Source organism: Mobula hypostoma, chromosome 2 (genome assembly GCF_963921235.1).
Source record: "Mobula hypostoma chromosome 2, sMobHyp1.1, whole genome shotgun sequence".
In the NCBI taxonomy this organism is placed as follows: domain Eukaryota; kingdom Metazoa; phylum Chordata; class Chondrichthyes; order Myliobatiformes; family Myliobatidae; genus Mobula; species Mobula hypostoma.
Genome location: NC_086098.1, coordinates 112585645 through 112593963, shown reverse-complemented (window position 1 = coordinate 112593963; position 8319 = coordinate 112585645). Strand labels below are relative to the sequence as shown.

Sequence of the window (8319 nt, the reverse complement as noted above, 5' to 3'; positions counted from 1 at the left end):
AAATGTAGTAAAATGAAAATTTAAATTGGGAAATAAGGAAATGGCACAAGCACAGTTAATTTCTTTATTTAGAGATACATTGTGGAATAGGCCCATATAAAGAGACACTTGAAATCTGGATATATTAGAGAGGTTAGAGTGCGGTGGGAACAATGAACTGAGGGATCTAATTAGTGATCAAAATAGGGAAGTGGAAGTAGTTGATGAGCTTAAATGGCAATAAGACCCAAGGACCCGATGGTCTACATGTTAGAGTTTTGAAAGTAATGGTTTTAGAGATAGTAGATGCTCTGGTTCTCGTCTTGTGAGTTCTGTAGATTCTGGAATTGTTCCAATGGAGTGAAGGACTACAAATTGAACCAATTGTTTAAGAAAGAGGGCGAAAAGAGAACTACTGATCTGTTTGTTGATGATAACAAACTAAGTCAGATTGCAAGTAAGGGACTTCAGAGAGAGATGGATGAGCTGCAGAGTGGATGTGAACACCTGTGGGGCAAGGGTGGGTTGAGCAGTCTTTGTTCCTGAGCTGGCAGGTCTAAAACTAGAGAATATACTTGTAAGATTAGAGGTGAAATGTTCAGTAAGAACTTGAGGCACAACTTTTTTTTTCACTGACAGCTGATGAAACCAACTACCAGGTCATTAGGTGGATGACACGGGGTTAGAAGGATATAGGCCAAGTGCTGGGAAATGGAATTAGCTTGGGTGTACTTGGTTAGCACAGACAAGTATGGGCCAAAGGGCCTTTTTCTGTGCTTAAATTTGAGTGTAACATTTTTCCAACCACTCCATTGTTCTGATTCTAATTTCTCCTGCTGAACACTCATTCTTTCTTAGCCATAATCGTATTTCTGCAGTCTAGACTTCTAAATTTGAGCACAAAACTTTTTTTAAATGAAGATGAATGATAACTTCACTACTAAAAATCAAGATTATATTCTGGAATGAAGCAAAGTGAAATTAAAATGCCTATGGCTAAAGATGAGTGAGGTTGTCTGAACATAGCTATTGGCATGATGGTTTTTAATCAGATCCATCACACTCATTGCTGTAAATAAAATAAGGCTCAACTTGGCTGCCTGACTTGCAATTCTAGAGAGTACCAATTTCCCAATGGCTGTTCATAGTACCTAGAAACGATGTTGTTATTGTAAAATGGGATTTGTAAAATATTTCAATAAAATGTTAGGGACCACTGTGTTTTCATGAAGGTGAAAGGCAAAAACAGCAAAATCCTGAAACTCCAAGATGCCTGAAGACATTTCAGAACATGATCAATGGGGAAAAAAAAGGCAAGCCCTACAGGAGTACAGTGTGTAGAGGGTATTAAAGAAATAGGGAGTGCAATGTGGATCAATGAAATATCACTGGCATATGAGAATAATCGTAGACATATTAAATGTAAATCAATAGTCAAGAAACAAATAGGACTTGTTAGGGCCCCAGAAGGTCAATCTTTGTGTGGAGCCAAAAGAAATGAGTGGGGTCTTAAATAAATGTTCACTAGGGAAAAAGATGTTATAGCTGAGATTTTGTGGAGGAGATTGTGATAATTCAGAAGTTTTTTAATGTTATATCATTAAAAATTAGTAATTAGATGCCTTAGTGGATATAATGGTGGCTAATTTCTCCCCTCTTCTCTCCCCCCCCCCCCCCACTTTCCACTTCCCACTTCCCCAGCTGGGCCTGATGAGATTTATCACAAACTGCTATGGGAAGCAAGGGTGAAGTTAGCTAGGGCCATACAGATTTTAAAATCTTCATTACCTATGGACAGCAAATGTGCTTCCTTTATTCAAGGAGAGTAGCAGGGATAAGCCAGTTAATTACAAGCCCACTCATGGGAAAAAATCCTTAAAGGCACGATCAGTATATACAGAGAAAGACATGAAATGATTAACGATAACGTGGTTTTGTTGGTGGGTGTTCCTGATTAATTTGATTGAGAAGATGTTAATAGGTATAAAGGAGCCAGTAGTCTGCATGCACTTTAGTAAAATGTTTGACAACCTCCCACATAGAAGGCTGTTCCTAGAAGTTAGAGACCCCCTGGAATCTGGGCCAGATTGGATAGACAATTGGTAATAGGAGACAAATTGACATTGCAGGATTAGTTTGTGATTGGAAGCCTGTGATCAAGGATATATCATAGGGATTGGTACAGGAATCCTTAATATTTGATATATACATTAACTACTTAGATGGCAATGTAGGGGATCTGGTTGGTAAGTTTGCAATTTACGCAAAAATTGGTGATGTTGTGAATTGTGAATATTAAAGGAATTTTGAATTTGTGAGGGTTAAGTATCGGAATGTGGTACTGTCATAAAAGGTAATACAAACTGATTGAATGGCAGATTGTTTGTTCCTACTTCTCTTGCTTATATTTGCTATCAGTGCTAGGGTATTTTTTTACCCATTTTTAATAACCTGTGTTTCAGGTGGATGATTAAATCAAACTCTGCAGTTTAATCCTCATTAAAATAATGGATTAAAAAAACAAGTACTATAAGTACTACTTAGTTATGTTACATTATTAATAGTTTTTCCTGAAAATATTCCATAAATATTGTTTGCATATATTATCTTGGAATTTAGTGTGGCAAGCTTGTGTTTCACATACTGGGAAGAAGCCTCAATGATTTACCAGTAAGGGAACAGAATTCAGTGGTCTTTATGAAGTGTGAAAATGTATGGAAATGTTATGCACTGTTAAAATAGATTTGATCAAAATATTTTTATCATATTTACTCTTTAAACAATTAAACAATTTTTGCTGTTCATTGGGTTCCAAATTTCTGAGGTAATTTCAGTGGCGGAATCCCGGCTGTCATGTCAAATAATTGTTTAGGGTGTAATTAAAACCTTTTGATTCATATATCACCTTTGACTTGGTTTAGTTTCTCTTTGAGCAAACCTAAATTAGTATTCCTGTGTCACCCCTTCTCTTTACCATTTTGTGCTGGTTATCTCCTCTTGCACTCTTGGTCCTGCTCCAGTCTTGACCCAATACAATGACTGCTTCTCTCCTTCTCCAGATGCTGCATGATCTGCTCAGTTCTTCCAGCAGCTTGTTGTATTTTTTTTTTCTTGCTGCATTAATTTTGCATCAGTGTATTTTCTGGATTAGTATGTGGCTATATCCTTTTGCATTACCTATTCCGTGGTGGTGTCTACGTTACCTGCCTGTGTCTGCATTGCATAGCTTTGCAGTGCAGGTCTCCATTTTTTTTGGCTACAAGTGTAGTCTGAGTTCGGTGAACAAAATTAGGACTTATTATTGTAATGCATTACTAATTTATACTTAAGTGTCTCTTTGTCTCTCAACTCTGTGCCTAACATGGAGCAGAACTGTTTCACCCTTGTAGTGCTCCAGATATTGATCAACTCCACTTATTTTGCTGGAGGATGACAATGAGATGCTGATTCTCTGTGCAAATGGAACATCTTAAGCTGATTACTGATGTTTGCTCTTATCTGAGACAACATTGCAACTTGGACTGTCTGTTTTTAGCTTGTATAATGCTTATTTACATCGTGTTCTATGCTTGGCAATATTACCTGCTGACTATCAGTTTTTTCATTGTAAAGAAGAACATGAATATTCTGCTTATACATTAAGTGCTCAGTTAACATGCGTGCTGTTTTTAAACCTTTATGTCTGTTAAGTTCCCAGATAATAGATTTGGCACAACAGGATGGGAGAAAGTAATAGAAATAATTGAATGTTGGTGTTCAAGACGTGTGGGTTTTCTTCAGGAAGTGGTTCTTTAAGTTCAGAGAAAAAATATATGCCATTGACACATCGTCACTACTTTTTGTTTAACTCCTACATAGGAAAAAATGTTGCATTAATTTTTAAGTCTATTTTTGGAAAGAAGTAAAATTCTAATGTAGATGACTTTTTTAAAATCCTAGTGGAAAGTTTACTTTTATTGCTCTGGAGCTACACCATTGAATTAATTAAAGCTGAATTGATCTTCATCTACTCGAGAAATATGGCCACAAATACAGAGTAATTTCCCTGTAAAATGGATTTGTTACAAGTTAAACATAAAACTTCTGTGTTCATTTCAAAAATAGAGCATGTAGTCTTCGAATGATTTAGAAATTTCTGAATAATTCTAAACCATGAATAATATAACAAAATGTGAAGAGTAAGGATAAGAGAGTTTCATGCCACAAAATATAAAGTATGCATGTGGATATGCCGGTTAGATTCAGAAATAGGGTTATTGTCACTGGCAATAGTCATGCAATTTGTTTTGTTGCAGCAGGACAGTGCAGGCATAACAAATTGCTATAAATTTACAGTAAAAAATAAATATTGCAAGTATTTTAATTAAGGGTTCCGGTCAAGGTCATACCAAGTTGTGGTCTCTGTGAAGGTTATGATTCAGATTTAGTTGTTTTTTGAGTTAATAGGGATGGTTTGTGGATGGGGAGGCCATCTAAGGGATAGGTTAGGGTTTAGGGACAGGGATATGCAAAAGTTAGTGGTCAGACCAGAGTCTAGGTTTCTGGTCCATGTTTGAAGGCCAATGAGTTGGACATGGGGCAAAAGAAATTTGAAGTCCAGCCTTTGCCCCTATGCTTCAAGGCCAGCAACGTGAACAGGTGATGATGGACATCTGGAGTCACGGCCTTTGCCCCATGCTTGAAGAGCAGCAACGTGGACAGGTGATGAAGGATATCTATGGATGTCAGGCTTTTCCAAGTGGGTCTCAAGATTGCAGACATGAGAGACATGAGGGTTGGTGAGTCACTGGGCCTGTAGATTGAAGCCCGAAGATTGATCAGAAGTTTGGAAGTCGGAGCCCAATGGCCGAAGACTGGAGGCCTAGAGTTAGAAGACTCTGTGTGGGTGGGTGCAAGGGAGGAATGGGACTTCTCTTGCAGTTGTTGTTTTGTTGCTTGTTATGTTCTGTGTTGCTTTGCTGAGCATTGTGGAAATGCTATTTTGGACTGGAATGTGTGGTGGCATTTGCGCACTGCCCCAACACGTCCTTAGATGTGTTGGTTGCTCATGCAAAGGATGTATTTCATGACATATTTCGATGTTCACGTGGTAAGTAAATGAATTTAAATGTGAAAGAGAAATAGCGAGATAATGTTCATGGACCATTCAGAAATCTGATGACAGAGAAAGAAGCTGTTTGTAAAACATTAAGTGTAGGTTTTCAGGCTCCTGTGCCTCCTTCGTGATGGTAGTAATAAGAAGATCATGAACAAGAGAAAATCTACAGATGCTGGAAATCCAAACAACACACACAAAATGCTGGAGGAACTCAGCAGGCCAGGCAGCATCTATGGAAAAGAGTACAGTTGACGTTTTGGACTGAGTCCCTTCAGCAGGACTGGAGGAAAAAAGGGTGAGGTGTCAGAGTTTGAAGCTGGGGCTGCCACCTAACTCTGACTTCTCATCTTTTTTGCTCTAGTCCTGCTGAAGGGTCTTGGCCTGAAACGTCAACTGCATCAATATGTTGGGCCCAGGATAGATCCTCTGAGACGTTGATAAAAGGCAAATGATTTACTGGCCTTCATTGGGAAAGCAAAAGAAAAGTGGGTGTTTTGGCTGTTGCTTATTTTTTACATTTACTCATTGAGTTTCTGATGGATTGTTTGATTATTCCCATTGTAAGCTCAATGCTGATGTAATTATGCAATATTTTCCTTTTTTTTCAATCTCTTAGCTCATCTAGCTGTTTGGCAATTTATCATGTAATGTGAAAGCACATTGTTGTTGTCTCACTGTCTGACATCTGTAGGTTCATTTGCTTGTTTCAGGTATAGTGTTTCATGTCTGGAGTGATCTGTACATATTCTTTATCTGTTATGGATTCTCTTTATATAATTTATGACCCAATTCCTGTTACTCTGAATTGCACCTCTTTCAGTTATTAAGGATGACTCGTTCTCTATTCTGGAAGTGGATAAATATGGGTAGAGGGGTAAGCATTGGTCCCATGAGCAGCAAATCCAATTAAGATGTTATTTCATAATAGATCTCCACTCCTTTTGAATTTCCTTAACTGATCCATTGTTGTCTTTTGCTGTTGGTTACTTTACTAATTCTTCTGTTGTTTTATCTGTGATCTGTCACTAATTCTGTTTCTATAAATTCCTTGGTTTATTTGAATTCCTATTTTCACACACTGGCACAGTTTTGTAACTCTTAACATGGTAGACCTACCTTTATCAATTGTCCAATTTTACCAGCCTTTTAATTCCATACATTTGTCTTTATCCTTTTCTCTTGTCTCATTTTCTTTACACTTAGCATCATGTTTTTGTCCCTTTGCAACCTTGTGGTTTTGCTGCACATTTCCTTTGCTTTCTTTTCACATTCTGTTGTTAAATCATTGGCTTTACCCTGGTGCTGTTAATTTCTGCTCAGTGGGGAGAATTGTGAGTATATGCTGAAACCTCAATATTTTGAGGGGCATCTTTTTGGCGATCTATCGTTTGGTTACTAGTACTATTACCAGGACATATAGCTAGATTGAATTAACTATCTATGACTATAAACAACAGGAATTCTGCAGATGCTGGAAATTCAAGCAACATACATCAAAGTTGCTGGTGAACGCAGCAGGCCAAGCAGCATCTGTAGGAAGAGGTGCAGTCGACGTTTCAGGCCGAGACCCTTTGTCAGGACTAACTGAAGGAAGAGTGAATAAGGGATTTGAAAGTTGGAGTTCAAATCCCTTACTCACTCTTCCTTCAGTTAGTCCTGACGCAGGGTCTCGGCCTGAAACGTCGACTGCACCTCTTCCTACAGATGCTGCTTGGCCTGCTGCGTTCACCAGCAACTTTGATTTATGTTGGAAATATGAGTAATTTTGTGCCGATATATAAAGTGACCCGTGTTAATATATTCTTGCTTATGCTAATATGAATTCTGTAGAAGCTAGTCATGTCATTGTCATTGTTTATAAAACTATAAGAAACATAGACAGTCAGTATCTTTGTCCCAGGGTCAAAATGTCTAAAATTAAAGGGCATGCATTTAAGGTGAGGAGGTGCACATTGGTTCTTTGTCAGTATTTGTTATCTATAATTTTTCATAAACTCTATTGTATTTCTTTATTTTCCTGTAACTGCCTGCAGGAAAATGATACTCAAGGTAGTATATGGTGACATATTACATATGTTGAACAGTTGAATTGACTTTATTACTTGCATCCTTCCTATACATGAGGAGTAACAATCTTTACGTTATGCTTCCATGTAAATGTGCAATGTGCAATTTATAGTAATTTATAATAAATAGTATGTATAACAGGACAGTCAATATAACATAGAAATACAGTTGCGTCAGCATGAATTATTCATTCTGATGGCCTGGTGGAAGAAGCCGTCCTGGAGCTTGTTGGTCCTGGCTTTTATGCTGCGGTACCGTTTCCCAGATGGTAGCAGCTGGAACAGTTTGTGGTTGGGGTAACTTGGGTCTCCAATGATCCTTCCGGTCCTTTTTACACACCTGTCACTGTAAATGTCCTGAATAGTAGGAAGTTCATATTTACAGATTTGCTGGACTGTCCACACCACTCTCTGTAGAGTCCTGTGATTGAGGGAAGTACAGTTCCCATACCAGGCAGTGATGCAGCCAGTCAAGATGCTCTCAATTGTGCCGCTATAGAAAGTTCTTAGTATTTGGGGGGGGGGCCATACCAAACTTCTTCAACTGTCTGAGGTGAAAGAGGCACTGTTGGGCTTTTTTTTTCACCACGCAGCTGGTATGTACAGGCCACATGAGATCCTCAGTGATCTTTATGCTGAGGAGCTTAAAGCTGTTCACCCCCTCAAACGCATAGGGATAGCCTGTCTCCATTCCTCCTGTAGTCCACAACCAGCTCCTTTGTTTCTGCGATGTTGAGGGAGAGGTTGTCTTCTTGACACCACTGTGTCAGGCTAATGACGTCTTCTCTGTAGGCTGCCTCATTATTTGAGATTAGGCCAATCAGTGTAGTGTCATCAGCAAATTTAATTAGCAGATTGGAGCTGTGGATAACGACGCAGTCATGAGTATACAGAGAGTAAAGGAGGGGGCTTAGTACACAGCCCTGAGGGGCACCTGTGTTGAGGGTCAGAGGGGCAGAGGTGAGGGAGTCCACTCTTACCACCTGCCGGCAATCTGACAGGAAGTCCAGAATCCAGCTACACAAAGCAGGTTGAAGGCCAAGATATCTGAGCTTCTTGTCGAGCTTGGAGAGAACTATGGTGTTGAGTGCTCAGCTGTAGTCCATGAACAGCATTCTCACAAAAGCATCCCTCTTCTCCAGATGTGTAAGGATGGTGTGTAGAGTTGTGGCTATT

The 8319-nt window shown here is 38.9% G+C and overlaps 1 protein-coding gene across 1 annotated transcript in view; it reads left to right on the top strand.

Annotated features, from left to right (window-relative positions):
- The window catches only part of hbs1l (HBS1-like translational GTPase), a 181637-nt gene that overhangs the window by 57104 nt on the left and 116214 nt on the right, over positions 1 to 8319 (top strand). The gene's annotated exons all lie outside the window — the stretch shown is intronic.